At 33.1% G+C, this 18,093-nt stretch overlaps 1 pseudogene; it reads right to left on the reverse strand.

The window, feature by feature from the left end:
• Positions 1–2,076: 2,076 nt before the first annotated feature.
• LOC143232452 (sodium-dependent dopamine transporter-like) overlaps positions 2,077–18,093 on the reverse strand; it is an 80,887-nt pseudogene continuing 64,870 nt past the window's right edge.

An 18,093-nucleotide genomic window follows, 5' to 3' on the forward strand; every position in this document is an offset into this window, starting at 1 on the left:
ATTTTTTTTTCGATTATTTCAGCTTAAAATTTTTGAAAAAACACTGTAATGCTCTTGCTACAAAATGTGTACACATCAAACAAACATTTGTAAACTTTGACATAATAAACCTAATTTCCAGACATAATGTTGATCTAGCTCTGCTCGTTGTTAAAAAGCGAACGCCTTTATAAAATTCCATACAACAAACACGTGCATTTAATATTGCAATGCAGAATAAATGACACTGAAGTTTAAAGACATCCTTTTATAAACAGACTTTCAGACTTCTAATGTGTTCTCAATCATACGTTTACACGACATACGTTGAATCAAAAATGTCTACCCTCATGGAACTATATCTATGAAAACAACACATTGAAGGTATTTTTCTCACCTGGCCTTATGAACAAAGTGATCTAGATAGTTTCCTCGAGTATCTATGTTCTTTAAGTCAAAACGTGTAGTTTACTATACGAACATAAATAAACTGACCACGGTTTTCCAGATATCATTCACTCGTCGGCATTAATTTAAGTATGATTATTCACACTGTATCACTTGAAGAATATATAATGTGTTTCTGCAAAAATATTTTAAAAAATATTTTTGAAGGACAAATAAAAAAAAAATTATCATAAAAATAAGTTTCTTCAAGCCAATGTTTATGTACCAAGTTTTATTCATTAGTCTGGGACTAAGTGTACAACCAACATCACAGACTGATGCTACAGCTTCCACCGCCTTACTTTAAAAACCAAAATTATGCATTAAATGGAAAAAAATATCAGGAATAAGTCAAATGTTTATTTCAAATATGGTGGTAGTATTGGAAGCTTTGTAATAAAGTGAAAATGGTAACAACGTAAACCAAAAACGAATTTTACAATAGTTAGTACTCCTGTTGAAAAAACTAGCAGAACTGTGGATCATAGAGTTAAATATACTTCGCGACTATAATGTCAAGAAAATTCTACCCTATGCATAGGTTGTTTGAAAACAACGACAAATCTTTAGAAAATTTCAATGTAGAGAAACAAGGAAATCAAATAATGATTTTAAATTAGAATCCATTATCTACTGAAATAAATAATGGTTTTCTACAGACAGACATGATCATTAACACACAAACTAATAAACAATATGCAATTTTCTCATAAATCTATTCATATTGACTGTATAAAATATCATATGGAAATTACACTGGCTTGATGAAGGTATCATCATATAGATTACTAAGGTAAGCCACCATAAGGCCACAGCAGAAGCAGTCAATTAAAGTTTCAAGTGAAATAAGTAGACTGGTATTAAATCATTTATAAAAGATAAATATGATACAGTTAGTCACTTGTCTGTTATCCCACGCAATCTGTCAGTTAAGGTTTATTTAGTGGTTGCTTTGAGTAAAAGAGCACATTTTAGTTCAGGTAACTATGCTTCCAATTTTTTCTAGACAGTTTATAGATTTTGTTTGTCATATTGTGATTACATCAATTTAAGCGTTTTATTTTAGAATAGTTCACATGACTTAAGATGTTCATGTAGTTTTATTAATTGTTGAAACATTATTTACTAACGCTTGATTGTACAAAGAAATTATTGTGAAGTTATTGGTATTATTTAGAATATTAAGGTTTATTACCCTTTTCAGGAATAAAAATCATCCTTAATTGGTGTTACTATTGGTGTTATTAGTAATTAAAATGTCGTTCAGTGGTTATTTTTAAACTGTTGCTCAGTTCATATGTCTTGAACATCAGTTGTACATATGGGACTGTTATTTCTCAAAGTACTAAATCATTTTCATTTCTCGATAATGTTAAGTACAATAAAACAAAATAATCATTCATATAACAATTGGCATTCAAAAGAATTTGCACGAAAATCCTAACTGTAATTATCACAAAATTCTTCATATATTTTCTTATGTATTGTTAATCATTTACTGTCCTAGACTTCCTTATAATCCTCATCAAACCTAACAATATTTGTATCAGCAAAATGCTTTGAATCTGAAGAGTTTTCACAAGCATGAGAACATTCACACGAGGAACTCCTGCTACATTACGTCTGCATCAGTCAGCCACACTCTCTGCTTCACCCAAACTCATTCTCAGTTTTAAACATTCCAAGCAAAATTAACCAATTCCCAATAAAACAGTTTTGTAAAAACAAAAGTAAGTTTCCAGATGAAGGAAAACGTATGCTACAGCTTGGCTGGTAATGAATTATCAAGAAAAAAGAAACAGAAAATTGGTTTACATTTACCTTATTTGCTTGCTTTGCATCCTGTTTTGAGGTAATAACTTTGGCAAGTCTCTGAAAATAAAGCGAAATAAAATATGAATTGTACTGCGAAAACACAATTTGTTAGTTTGAAAAAAATCATTTTTTATTAATATTTACAAAATAGTTCACCATATGGTCGAAAGTAATCTTTTGGAAAACATTAAAAATGTATTTTATTTCTCTGCTAATATTTTTATTTTAGCTGGAAATATGAGTAAATGGTATTCATATCAAACATTACTGATACAGTTATCTCAAAATTTACCACGAAATTAGGTGAACTCAGACCAGAAGCTTAACGTAATTACCCCTAGATGAAGGGTTGAGTATGCAATGTTGCGATTTAACAATATGTCCTTTAAACAGCTGAGATTATACATGCGTCTGCAGGAGAAATACATCATCTAGCTGATAGTACACAGATGTTATGCATTCACATAGACAAACTTCTACAAACCATACTTTGTGCTACTATTATTGGTGTAAAGTTAACCCAGGTGCCACACATTCACCTGGAAATAGGGTTCACAAGTCGTAGATCAGCGCCATTGTTGATGTGAAATAAACAAGTTTTTCTTGAGCACAAAGCTAATGCAGATCAGCTTTCCTTAGTTTTCGCAATAGGAAATGTAAAAAACCCTAACAGTTTTCAAGGTTAGCAAGAAAATAACATTTGAATACAATCCTGAAGTAATTGAGAAAAGTAGCTACATGATACGTTTGGGTGCAAAAACACAGTACTTTTAGTTAGTCTTGGATGGTCTAGCCTTAGACAGGACTAAATACCAGTATTGTAGATATGCATTTGTGGAAGATTTTTTTTTTTTGCAGGATAAAGTCGAACTATTCATACGCCAGAGTTAAAGGCTAGAGGCAGAAGACTATATGAAGGACCGTCTGTCTGGATGGCAAAACATGTCTATACACGACTGAAACTTATAGATAAATTTGTTGATATTCTACAAGTAAACATCTGGCGATTATTTAGGTATCATAGGCCTTTTGTCATAAACTTAAGCCGCGTCGACTGTGATGAGATTTGTAGCTTAGTAAAACCTTAAACTAAGAAAAGTCACTTACAGCAGTTTCTGTGACCAAGTTTAAACGACACACTATCGAAAGGGATTTGCATCTTTGAGACACCAGAATGCGTCTTAACTCAGACACGATTGTAATATGCTGTAGATTACCATAAAAGAAGAGATATATTCATGAGACAAGAAATTTGAACAACAGATACAGTGAGACAGCTATTATTGTCAACGTCTTCGTAGAAACTGAAATTAATATTTTCACTGAAGGTAGCTAGGACATTGAATATAAGTTTGAGTGCCGATGAAAACTTAATACATCTCGTTATATTGTCAAATGGAAGCAGTATAATGATAAGGGATAAGCTCCCAGAATTGTAAGTCTGCCTACTTTAAATTAGCTCGTCTCAGGTCGAATTTTGTCACTGACGTGGACGAACACAGTGAGCATCCAGATAAAATTGGTTCAAGTACGGTCTGGTTTGCATCTGCAATTATATGTCTTTGTCAGTCTATACGAGACTATCCAAACATCAATCATTCTTAATGCTAGGATTTTAAAGAAAATCCATAAATGAAGTCAATAAACGCTACTTTAGTGTTGTCTGGTTAAGATAAGGTAGATGTAGCTGGATATGTTTGGCTGTGATTTAGTATTATTAATGATATTTATTCAGAATAAATACTGAAGTAACTGACCTTAATTCAGGCACATACATCTTAGAAATGAACTTATGACATGAGTTTTTGCAAGAATATTATTCGGAACTGACGAGCTATAGCTATATGATAAATATGTATAAATATGACCACGAAAAGCCCAGGAACATTTACCTGAAACAATTATTTTTGAATGTATGAAAGATGACTGTGCTCTTATGTATAGATTACCTGATGACGTAAGCAGTAGGGTATGTTTTCAGTATAATCACCAGAGAATCGCTAGATCATATTATCTAACTATCAAAGGGAATTTGTGTCTTTTGGAAGCTACTGAGCGTAATTTTACCTTAGGATGTTTACACTTATTTGGACAACCAGATTAATGAGTGAATGAAACTGGCGATCCATACTCTCTGAGTTAATGGGTAGTTAATAGCAAAGGTTTACTGTAAACTGCATAACAAGTAAACTACTACACTTATAATCTAAAACTTACAGCTATGAATTTAAGAATGCAAAGGCATATTATGCGTTATAACTAGTGCTTGTTGTACTACTAATAAGTTAACGTCCAGTTCCTCTCCCCCTACATGTAAATGACAATTCAGTATTTCAGTTCCAGGCCATTTTATTTGAGCTTGAAACTTCGAGAATTATGCCCCGTAAAATGTTAGCTTTCACAAATAACCTGAGAGGTATAGTTAATACTGAGGTTCAAGTAGATATTCAAGCAGTGATCGCATTGCATTGGTCTCAATAGGTACAAATGTTCAGTATTAATTACATTAAGAACACCAGTCCTTACAGTTAGTATTAAGTGTTAGTAAGCCCCATGAAGAAGAGGTGTCTCCAGTGCCATTCACAATATCAGAGGGAACCAAAACAAAATTTAAGTGGCACAGCTCAACCAGAAGAAATAAACAATCCATATTTTTCTAGCCAGCAAAAAATGATCAATCCAATAATGATGTGTGGACACACTATAGAGTTACAAGGGCTTGTTAAATGTCCTTCCTGTAGTACCAAATGGGAACTTGAATCATTATTTGAAACCATATGGTTTGTGCATTAAGAATGTAGACAAAAGAAAGTGAGATTTTTTAGCACCAGTAATTAGCCCTTATAAAAACCTTATTCTTCCAGCGTTCTTCCTGACGTGAATACAGAATAACCTAATGAATTATGAACATCATTTTATGTGACAGACAACAAACTAAAATAAATCTGTCATTGTAAGTATCAAAGGTAATGTAAGTATCAACCAACTAGGTAGAGTTGCTGAGCAATTAAGAATTAAGAGGATCTATGAGTGTCTGTATTGTGTTACTTCTGTACCATATTCACTATGTGGTTTCTTGGATATGTGCTCACTTAAAGATAAAAATACTTTATTCTGATTCTCAAAGTAACTATATTCTAAAAGTTTAATATTATATCAGTGGTGTGCAAATTTTTTATCGTGTCATCCTTCCGAAGGATCCACTTTTACCATCCCCGCACCTCTTACAACCTATTTGTGTACATGCGTATCATGCTTTATATATGGCACGAATTCTTTACAGTAGGTGTCTGTGATTTGTTGGTGATGAAGGTCAACAATGAACAAACAGCACATAGTATAATACATAAAATAAATGACAAGTATATAAAAATGGTCGTAACACAGTTGGTCATAACACTTGTATCCAAAGTCTTAAGTAATTGTCTCTTTTCACTAAAGTCTAGGCTGGTTCAATATGACGAGACCAATTATTCTTTTCTACTCTATTATTACGGTCTCTGATAATTTCATTTTAAAAAATCGCCTTATGCTCTTTTTGGCTGAGTGCAGTCTAGATCTATCTTTCGAATATATTTTCGACTCATATTTATCCCCCGACAGAGGTCTAGAACGTTTCACACTGTACTATATATTACGATACAATAATTATTAACTAAAACAAAGTTAAAACTCAGAAGAATATACAGGTAAACATCGATATAAAACGCATCGATAAAGCGCGATAATCAGTTGGGCGCGATGGGGTCTTAGGCCCCAAATTTTTTGGGGTTTCTACAGAGGCCGCCGCTTAATATTACCACTGCTTAATGTAATCAGCCGGTTAATGTGATCAAAAATCAAAAACCAAATCCACTTCAATCTTTTTGTATGGTTTTCACGCCGCATATTGTGATCAAACCCCGGCCTGTATGTAATAATTCCTGGCGCTGTCAACTGCAGTAAAGTACATAATCTGCCAGTCATAGGATAGCTCTCAGTGCGTAGGCAAGAAGTATCAAAACTTTATTTTCATTAAAACCACAAGTCATCCTTGATCGACAGATGGATGACGAAGGATGAGTCATATACACTCATACACCAGTGACAGTGGCATGAAGTGCTGCAAACGATAGCGTCAATGTTGAAACCATATAACTTTCTAAGAAACAGCTCGCTCCCCAGAAGCTTTCAGAAGAAATAGTTTCTTGGAAATCTGTGACGTCAGCTATTCCCTTTATTCTAATATCGCCGAATAACTGAAAGGTCTTGTAACACCAGCTCGTAGGCAGAATTTCGTCGACCGAATCATTTTTGTCGTAAGTGAATGGGATAGTGACCATCCGGTGGCGACAGACTGCGATTTTCATATTTTTTCAACATACAGCGTATTTATAACCATGGAGAAGAGAGGCACCAAAAGGAATGCTTACACAGTACAAGAGAAGATACAGATTGTGCAGCGAATTCGGAACGGGGAAGCAAGGACCAAGATTATGAAAGAAATAGGAGTTCCAGAGTCTACACTTCGAGGTTGGCTGAAGAATGAAGATCAACTGAAAGAATTCTGCAACCAGGTAGACAGAATGACAGGACTACAGAGGAAGAAAGCCAAGACAGCAGCAGACCCAGCAGTGGACATGGAAGTTTATGATTGGTTTGTGAGACTTCGAGCAGACAACATTCCCATCTCAGGACCCATGGTCCTTGCAAAGGCAGAGAAGACCTACCAGCAACTATACCAGAAAGAAGATTGGCAGCCCACCCATGGATGGCTACAGAGATTCAAGGAGCGGCACGGCATCAACCAGAGAGGCAAAGTCGGCAGATATAGCAGCAGCAGTGGAATTTATCCCTCAACTACAGGATTACATCAAGGAGAATAACTTGGAACTGAACCAGATCTACAATTGTGATGAGACAGCACTTTACTACAAGGCTATGCCAGATAGGACATTCGCACTTCGGACAGAGACCCAGACATCAGGATACAAGCAAGTCAAAGACAGAGCAACTTTACTTTTCACCTGTAACTGGAGCGGCACCCACAAGATTCGACCACTACTCATTGGCAAGTTTCGACAACCAAGATGTTTCCATCACCTCAACATGAAGACACTACCACTTGACTACAACAGCAGTAAAAACGCATGGATGACAGCAACAATCTTTGAAGAATGGTTTTATCAGGAATTCGTCAGCACCTCAGAACACAGAAGAAAGAAGAGAAGGCCGTACTACTATTGGATAATTGCCCAGCACACCCGCCGGCAGAGAACCTCACCAGCAGAGATGGAAAGATTACCGTACTCTACTTACCCAAAACACCACCAGCAAGATTCAACCACTTGACCAAGGGATCATCGCCAGCTTCAAGAGAGAATACAGAGCTCAACTGGTCAAGGCCATAGTCGATGATATCAGCAACGTACCAGAGTTCTTGAAGAAGATGACCATCAAGGACGCCATCTACATGAGCAGCATAGCATGGAACAAGATAAGCCAGAGCACCATCATCAATTGTTGGAATAAAGGACTCAAAGAAGCAGCACCAGAACCACAACCAGAACCAATAGAAGAAAAAGATGACATTTTCCATGGATTTACAGCAGAAGAAGTAGCAGAGGCAGAAAGGAAGTTTGTAGACTACCAGGATGGACTCCCCTTGACAACCCTTGTGAAGCAGTGGGCCGAGATTGACGAAGTAGCACCAGTTACCCAGCCACCCCTCACAGATGAAGAGATCCAGAAAGCAATAGAGAACCCAGCGGCAGCACCCACAGATTTTACCACTCCAGATGAAGAAGAAGAAGATGACCCTATTCCAGAAGAACTCGGGAATTGCATCACCTCAACTCAGGCAGTACAGTACACAGAACAACTTCTATATTGGGCAGAACACCACAATCTAGGAATTTGCAAGATACTACAGATCCAGGACCTAATGAGAACTGCGAAGAGGATGCGGAACCAAGGAGGAAGACAACAGACACTTTTGGAGGCTTTTGAAAGAAAGAAGACTACTGAGTAACTATAAATTTGTGCATTTCAACTTGTTTTATGTGCTTACTATATTTTATTGTTATTAAATTTTTTGAAAATCCTTTTGTTTCAGTACTGAATTCGTATTTTAAACTTTGCCATGACATTTTTTTTATCTGGTAATTATTTGACTTCAGTTTGTACTTAGATTTTAATAATTAGTAAATAAATTATCAAAATTAATTACTATATGTATTAACTTTTAAAATTGAACTAATTTTAATCAGCGTCTAATCGTAAAACGATCACATGATTGCTCTGACGGAACTACTTTTAGAATATCAGCCCCATCAAAGTAATGAATTCGATAAATTTCTTTAGAATTCTGCTTTTACATTTAATTTCAGTCTTAAAATTGAGTTTAATAAATAAAAATAAATAAAAAATGCTATGTCATTGGTGTAAGTAGTTTTGTTTGTTTTTCTTTATTTCACTACAAACGCGTAAATTTTGCATTATCGCTCACCCGAGGGTCAAAAAAATATATGATCAAATCGGTATAAGGCGCAATCAGATACAACGCGGTCGAATTTTTGGACCCCAACTAGCGCCTTATATCGATGTTTGACTGTATATGTAAAACGGCTCGTTTCGGTTGAGAAAATATTTTACGTAGAGGAGCGAACAACGTTTCTGACGATGACCGAAGAAGGTCAAAACGTTGTTCGCTCCTCTACGTAAAAAATATTTTCAACCGAAACGAGCCGTTTTACATGTATATTTTTCTACAAGTGGGTTTCATCAACATCAATGAAAACGTAGAAGGTTCTAGTAACATCATACAATAATAAAACAATCACGAATTTGTAACTAATGAACTACACAACATATGATTCGTATACAGCTACGTAAACAAACTTGTCGCTTTTGTAAGTATCTAAATTTAGCACTTTTTCTATATAATTATCTAAATCATAACTCTCGCATTAAACTTAAATGGAAACAGGCGTGAATTTCTAACAATACTGTATTTGTCCTCTTCCATATTAATTGTTATTATTATATGATTTACTAATAGTAATATCTGTAAAGTAGTTTTTAACTTATACTTTAAGATATAATCTATATATCCCTATGGCCATAAATGCATACCCAAAAAAGAGACACACCACAGCTTGTTGGTTCAGTTTGTTACTTAGCTAGTTCAGGGTTATGATTATGGTCGTTGTAGTTTGACAAAGCAACAGAGATAATCGAGAATTATTACATATGTGGAATGTTGTAGTAGCGTCTTCTGTGAACTTAGGCCTATCAATAAGCAAAATGTAAAATAATGTCTAGATTTTATAATTGAAGAAATAAAGTGATTTCGTTATGATTGATTGAATTGGATTTTACAGTCTTCTTTTTCCATAAAAATCCAAAACAAATCGTCCAACAATAAAAACTGTTATAAAAGTAAATTTTCTTTTCATCGTAAGTAGTCAGTTTATTGTAAATATTTATTTAAATGCAAATATTCATTTATTATCAAATATTATTTCATTGTAATGATTAGATTTTTAAACCTGAAATTAATTTTCTATATTTAGACGATGTAAATATATTGTTTATAAATAAGCATTCGATTCACTTTAACTGTTTATCATTCACTTTAACTGTATATCATTCACTTTAACTGTTTATCATTCACTTTAACTATATATCATTCACTTTAACTGTTTATCCAATTTCAAACATTAAATTTATTGCAAAATTTAATTCCATTGTTTCGAAAAATTACAAGCCTTATTAACTTATTTTAATAATTTAGTTCACTGTAAACATCCAGGTGTTTATAAATAATTATAACTATTTTATAATAATAAATGAATGGTAATTTTGCCACAAATGCCAGATACGTTTTTCTTTTAGTTTTTAGTTTTTTGAGACAAACGTAAATTGTAATTACCCACCTCAGTACAACTACCATTGGCTTTGTATAGCTTATAGCAAGCTACCACTGGAACTGCGATAACAGAAGAAAGTGCAAATGTCCATCCCAGAGCCACAGCCCACTCAGGATATATATAGTTTTGATAGATCAGTGGTGGACTGGTAATAATCGCCGACACTATTATTGCCTGTTGTTGGATATTTTAATTAAGTACATCAGAAAGCTACATTAAAATTCAGTTAAAACTAATCATATTTAGGGTTACATTTACAAAGGTTAAAACGAATAAATGTGAAAAACGTTAATAAGTCAAAATAGATTTGAGTAAGAATAGTTCAAGGATAAATGAAAAAGAGAAAGAAAGAAAGGTTAACATGAAGTTTTTACTTTAATTTACATGTATTATTATAGTACCGCACTTGAACCTTTTCAAATATATAAAACTCTTCATATTTTAAGTAACTGAGCTTTACATTAACAATGGAAAATGTAAGAAATTATTGAAAGCTAAAACAAGAAAATCACCGCTCTGTAACAGAACCAATACCATTAAATAAACAAATATCAATTATTTATCTGACATTACAATATGCGAAAGAAATAATCCAAAGGCCAGAAGATCTGTATGACGTCAACAACGTGGTTAAGATATCTTTAATGTCATTAATATCGAATCCAGCTAGTAGATAAAAATATCTTTCATCATCACTTACCACCAAAAAAATGGGACTGAGAAATTTCCAGCATAATCTCCAGAAAAGTCCAGGAAAAAAGTCAAGCATTTCTCTTATATTTTCACAGAAGTTTTCTAAACCTACAAAGTATAGTATCGTCACTGATCAGACATAATATATACATATGTAAATAAATAATTAAAACGAAACAGGATTTAAGACACGAAGCAAGGAAGAAAGAAACAAGAGAATGCTACGACATCGTTCAGAAAATCAACTCCAAATATTATGTAATCTCGTTACTGCTTGTAAGTTTTAAGTTTTTTACAATAATACTCTTGTTTAAAATTGAAAGTTGTGAAATATTTACAAAAATGCAGATGAAACGTTTTCTTACTTTTATATAATTTAATTGAAAAGAAAGAACACGTGAAAACATTTCAGTATTACAAGGTAAAGCCACTAATTCATGTATGTAAAGCTCTAATTAGGAAGTGAGATTACACTGCACAACAATTTTTTTTTTAAGTTTTGCTTCCTGAAAAGTTTTTGCTGATTGTGACAGGTACCTGGTGGGTATGCACAAGTATAGTTTTGGTTTTGCTTCATCACGTAGGAACTCTAAGAAATAGACAGTTAACTGTTTACCGGCAATAACGTATCTAATTGCGTTTATGTTTCTAATACGCTATTAAGTTCAAAATAATTAAAAGTGTTTTGCTCCTGATTTTCGTTTGTATTCAATGTCCGGTACATCACGTTGCAGTGTCCAACAGTAGTCAGCGAGCATTGACGGATTCCAGTTGCCCTAATATCGTTTTTCCGTAATAGCAATGTCCTGGTGAAACTGAATATTTCGATGAAACGGTACGTGATGGGCAAATTTAGATGTGATTTTGTGATTAGCAGCCAAAATCTATAAGGAACACCAATAGCGTTCAAGAAGCAAAACTTTGTTGTGCAGTATTATTATTCATGTGTAATATATGATAGTGTTAGAACACTTAGAAAATCACAATCTATAAACATGTTACTTTGACAATCGAGATAAAACTGATTAGATTAATAAGTATAATTTTTGAAGTTTTCAAATTGATATCGAGTAATTAAAAAAAAGAATTATGTCTCAGTTATAATAATTTCTAGTGACAAAAATACTTGTTTTTATGAAATTGCTACAAAAGATTTTATTTTAATTCTTAATTAGAAAAATACAAAAGCATTTATTTTATACCGTAGATCCAAGCTACTCCAATAGCCTCTAATAACGCAGAGAACAACAGAGAAATTCCCGCTGAGTAAGTATCAAACCAGAACATCATATAGCCACCACCCTATAGGAAAATTTGTAAATTAATTACTGAACATATTCTAAAGATCACGTACACGTTTACCTAATAATCAAAGAAATCAAGATTAACACTTAAATTGTAAAACGTATTCCAAGTAAATAAAAAAACTTAGAATAGAAATACTATTGTTGTTTTCTTAGAGCAAAGCTACACAAAGGGTTATTTGCACTCTGTCCAACCACTGTGACGCGAGTCTCGAATTGTAGCAATGTAAGTCTGTGAACCTTCCTTTGATGCACAGTAGGAAATAATCAACACCCCAAATAAAACAAAATAAAATCGCCTAGTAATTAATAGAGATAATGATAATATGGTAAATGACAAGTTTAATAAAATCTACCTGTAAATAATGAATTTAATACTTCAGCGATATGTAATAAAGTTAAAATCTTTGAAGTGAATAAAAAAAGATACAACTAATTAGTAATTAACATAGTTAAGGTGAACGATATAAAGAAGGAAGTCAAACATTCCAAAAGTAAGATAAATGGTAAATAACTAAATAAAGATCTAACCAATACGTGCAAAAGTAAAGAGCTAAACGTTAAATAACAAAGTTAAAATATTTGAAGTAAAGATTGAAATTAAAATAAATAAAAAAACGATATAAATGTATATAGACTAAGTAGAACATAATAAAGATGGAAAATGATACATTAATTGTCTATAGAGTAAATAAACAAGAAAAGTATGTTTAATAGATAACAAGATTAAAATATAACAGTTAAATAACAAATATAAATATAAACAAATATTATAGTTAAGATATTCATAATGTATAATTAAGTCAAGATTTACAAATTTACTAACTTGTTAAAAACAACTAAATAATGTCGTAATTATCAACTTAGTAAATAACAAAATTACGACATAAATTACAAAGATAAGTTATGCGGAACAACCACACAAAGAGATATACTAAGTAAATTACAAAGATAAGTTATGCGGAACAACAACACAAAGACGTTCTTAGAAATCGCTATAATAAAACCTTACAAAAATTATAAAGGCGTTTCTGCAGAAAACAACAACATTGTGAATTATTATACTAAAGAAAAAGGATAAAGTTTATTAGGAAAATAAGGATATTTAGATTTAAGAATGACTTGGATTAATAATGACTTATATTAAATAATTGTATGTAACAATTATTTCAGAAAATAATTTTACAGACCTAGTTTTAAAAAAATTCGAATTTGCGAAATAGAAATAAAACTTTGGTTCATATATCTAACTCACACACTTATTAGAATGCTCTACAAAGAATAAATATACAAACTCGCCACTAGATGGCAGAAGAGGCAGTTATTGAAATTTGGCTGATTTATTGTTAAACCAAAAGTTACGCTAATTGCAGTTTCTCCACTTCGGGGAATCGAATCAAGTGTTTTGACGTTATAAGTTCTTAAGCTTACAACTGAACCACAAAGATATAGTTAGTTACGAAATGGGGTATCATTAATATTAAAACCATAAATAAGTTGATTTTGTTGTGAACGTAATGCATTTTGAGGTGTAAAACAATTCCGTCGTTTGATAATAAATATTTAATTTTGCTCTTTCACAACTGCGATTCAACAAGATTTAATAAAGTAATTCCGAATACAAGGTATGGAATACTGTACTTATATACTGAATGATCGTTTAGCTTGTTTGATATAAATCATGACGTTTTTAGACTAAAAACATTCATACCTGAAAAATATATATGTAAAAACGGCTGGTTTCGGTTGATCACCGATTCATACCCTGAAGTCAATAAAACGTAAGTAGATATACGAGGTAGGTCTATTAAACAGACGTATGTTATTCACAGTTCCACATAATTTGAGTCTCGATAATTTCATTTTCCACGTCAAAAAAAAAAAAGAATATTAAATATGGCATTCATTAAAAATCGACATTAAAAATGACATTTGTCAAGATTATTAAAAGTGAGGTAGGTTATAAGGTATTGCTCGTAAAGAATCGATCTTGCTATCTGTATTATATATAGCAAGAAGAATTTACAGCCGTTTGTTCATAACTTTGTACTTCTTTTTTACGCTATTGTCACTCCGACCTAAGTGAACTTTGTTCAGTTGTGCTAAGCATTCTTCTTCTTTTAGAGTTTAAATTAATTTCCAAAGATTGAAAAGGGCTATGCCTTATCTTGAAGTGACAACACTTTCTTGTCACTGATAGTGCCATCTTCTGGAAATTTAATTTTTTTTTAAATTAAAATATTTTCTTAAACTAGGTTTCAAAACTACTTTAATTAATTTTTCAATTTTAAACTACTAAAATCAAATATTAATTTATATTAACTTCATTACTATTACTACAAGAGAAGTATACAGATATGTACAATCGGCTACAAATTATTTTACCAGATATAATCTAGGTACGATTTGTACACTTTACAAGCAAGAGCTTATAATCTACGTCACTTTAATAACCTTCAATGTTCAATTTGTATTATATGTCACTTTTAATGTTCATAATTGTATTTGACATGGGGAGTGAAATTACCAGTCACTGTCAGGCTTACATAAGTAAAAAAAAAAGATACTGTAATAAAACGTTTTACACAGATGTGAGACATGTTTTCACAGCTTTGATTGGATATATATCTATACAACTCTAGAACACATGACTAACAAGCTGTAAAACACATTTACAGCTTTGCTTGGTTAACTATTTATATAATTCTAGGTCACACGTGCGTTAAATAGATGTGATACATATTAACAGCTTTGAGGTAAACAAATGTTGAGTGTTATATTAACACAAGTTACACGGCATCATTATAGTTAACGTTGTCACACTTGATCTTATTTTATCTGATGACAATAGTCCTACCGAGTAATTTTAATTGCAAAAGGCTCATTCTTAAGACTATCAAGCTCAAAGCACACTTCCTCTCTCTGCAACTTTCCACAATTCCACTACAACGCGATGAAGCTTTCCAGAGCGTGCTGCTTCAAGCTACTTGACTTGTGTGTATGCGCATGAAATAACACGAATACACAGGTTCGTTCTTCAGCTGTTTTGAGGTATGTGACGAGTGGATGGATATGTCGTAAGTGTATAAAACATTGCACCTTTTCATTTGTTTAATTATCAATGCTATTAAATAGCTTATGAAAGATTCGGTAACATAGGCATTTCATTCATATTCCCAAAATATTTTTAACATAAGAATGTCTATTACATGTGAGTGAGGATTTTAATAAATGTAGAATTTCCAACCAGTCACAATGCATGCAGCATTACTTAAGGACTTACAATTAATGTGGACTGTAGAACCTTTCACAATACATATAGCATTACTTAAGGACTTACAATTAATAGGGACTTCGGAACCATTCACAATGTGTGTAGCATTACATTACGACGCATCTACAATGCATATAGAATTTATTAAGGATCTATGCTCAACTAGGGCCCGGCATGGCAAAGCGTGTTAAGGCGTGCGACTCATAATCTGAAGGTCACGGGTTCGCATCCCCGTCGCTCGCCCTTTCAGTCGTGGTGGGGGCGTTATAATGTGACAGTTAATCCCACTATTCGTTAGTAAAAGAGTAGCCTAAAAGTTGGCGGTGGGTGGTGATGACTAACTGCCTTCCTTCTAGTCTTACACTGCTAAATTAGGGACGGCTAGCACAGATAGCCCTCGAGTAGCTTTGTGCGAAATTCAAAAAACAAACAAGCTATGCTCAACTAAGTTTTCTCCAAGGAACTTCTATATTATAATTTCTTTTCTCAAGAAAACTTTATCCCAGGACCTATAAAATAAGTCTGTGCTGCGTGAAAGTTTGCTGAGTATCTGTATTAGACATAGCAGTCAAAAAGAGTAAATATCAGATAAGGGTTTTCCCAAGGATCTTTGTTACATAAAAACTTACAAAATTGCTTTTGTAAGATTTGAAATTCCGAAAGACCCTTTTCTACATATGTAACATTGTATTACGTAATAGTTTCCAAGGTTTTATGTTACAAGTATTTCTAAATGATACACCTTGGATATATATATATGTATAATAGTATACAATTTTAGTAGAACTGTTTTTGTTGTTTTAAAATCTTGATAAAAACATCAAGGACTTGAATTGTTGATTTTCTCACTTTTCTGGACAAAAGCATTATAAAATTTTGATAGTAAAACAACACATAATCTGTGTATTAACATAAACACATAATCCGTATATTAACATAAACATATGATATGTATATTAACATAAACACATAATCCGTATATCAACATAAATATGTAATCCGAATATTAGCTCCTGTGATTAAGTGCAGTAAATTGTAAACTGTCTTCCATATTTCTAAACACAAAACTGTGATTATTGTCAAACACGCTTGCCTTCAGATTTTGTACAAGTCATCACCTATAACAAAATTAAGATTTTAAGTTTATGGGTTTTTCGTGCAGGTACATGTAGACAACAAGAGGTACTTTTGTGTGTGTGTATATGTATATATAGCCAGTAGTACATGTCATTCGTTCTGTTTTGAACAGACTATTCTAAAGATGAGCTGTTTAGTTAGAAAAAAATTTACATTTATTGAACAGACGACTTGTTGTTTCTTTTAAATTTCGCCCAAAACTACTGAAGGACTACATGCGCTACTCGTTCCTAATTTAGCAGCGATAGACCAGATGAAGGGAGGGAAGCTAGTCAATACCACCCACCGTCAACTGTTGGGCTAGACGATACGGGTAATACAGTGTGGTACCACAATACTGTAAGTCCAGTGTATTATAGTAACAAAATCATAGAACAGATAGGTTACAAGTAATATTTGGTGTTCAATGTACTGTACCACATTCAGCTCCTGATGGATAGTACAGGTTTGCTTATTACTTTAGTAATACCGTATATTATTCAGTAGGAGTATAGAAATTAAATGGAATTAGAACCGGTAAAAAAAATATACGATAAAAATAAGTATAGTTTAGCAATAACTTTCGACATTTAATAAATGTGTAAACGTTTAACGATATCATTGATCTCATGATCTTTGCAATTTGACAGTTAAGGTCGCACAAGAATCACATCAAGGTGAAATTATAAAATATTGGTTAAAGTTTATTGTCTAAGGCATTATATATGACCTGGCATGACCAGGTGGTTAAGGTAGTCCACTCGTAATCTAAATGTCGCGAGTTCGAATCCCCGTCACACCAAACATGCTCGCCCTTTCAGCCGTGGGAGCGTCATAATGTGACGGTCAATTCCACTATTCGTTGGAAAAGAGTAGCCCAAGAGTTGGCGGTAGGTGGTGATGACTAGTTGCCTTCCCTCTAGTCTTACACGACTATATTAGGGACGGCAAGCGCAGATAGTCCTTGAGTAGCTTTGCGTGAAATTCAAAAACAAACAAGGTATTATACGTAGTGACATCACAATCTCCAAATAAATTAGAATAACTCAAATTTACAAATAAAATTACATAAGTTGTTGTCCCCCGCTAGTACAGCGGTATGTCTAAGGATTTACAACGCTAAAATCAGAAGTTCAAATCCTCTCCGTGGGCTCAGCAGATAGCCCGATGCGGCTTTGCTATAAACAACACAAACACACACATAAGTTGTTCCAAAACTAACCCACACAGAGGCTACACTTACTCTTGTTACGTTGACTATTCCTATGCAAAACGATAGAGATATAACCATAGCCGTAAATATCTCTCGTCTGATACGCCATCTGCCAAATAATGGTTGAAACTCATCTATAAGGCCAGTAATAACTGATTCAAGACCTCCCATCTGAAAAAGAAATAACATGAAAATCGACAGTATTGTCATGGACTCAGTAGTACTAACAAAATTCATTTCACGAAATGTCAGAAAAACAACTTAAAAGTTTAAGAACTTAAGGTACGTTTTAATCAATATTTTCATAACATAGGTATGGCAGCAACTAAAATAATATTTCAG

This window comes from Tachypleus tridentatus, chromosome 11 (genome assembly GCF_004210375.1).
Source record: "Tachypleus tridentatus isolate NWPU-2018 chromosome 11, ASM421037v1, whole genome shotgun sequence".
NCBI lineage: Eukaryota > Metazoa > Arthropoda > Merostomata > Xiphosura > Limulidae > Tachypleus > Tachypleus tridentatus.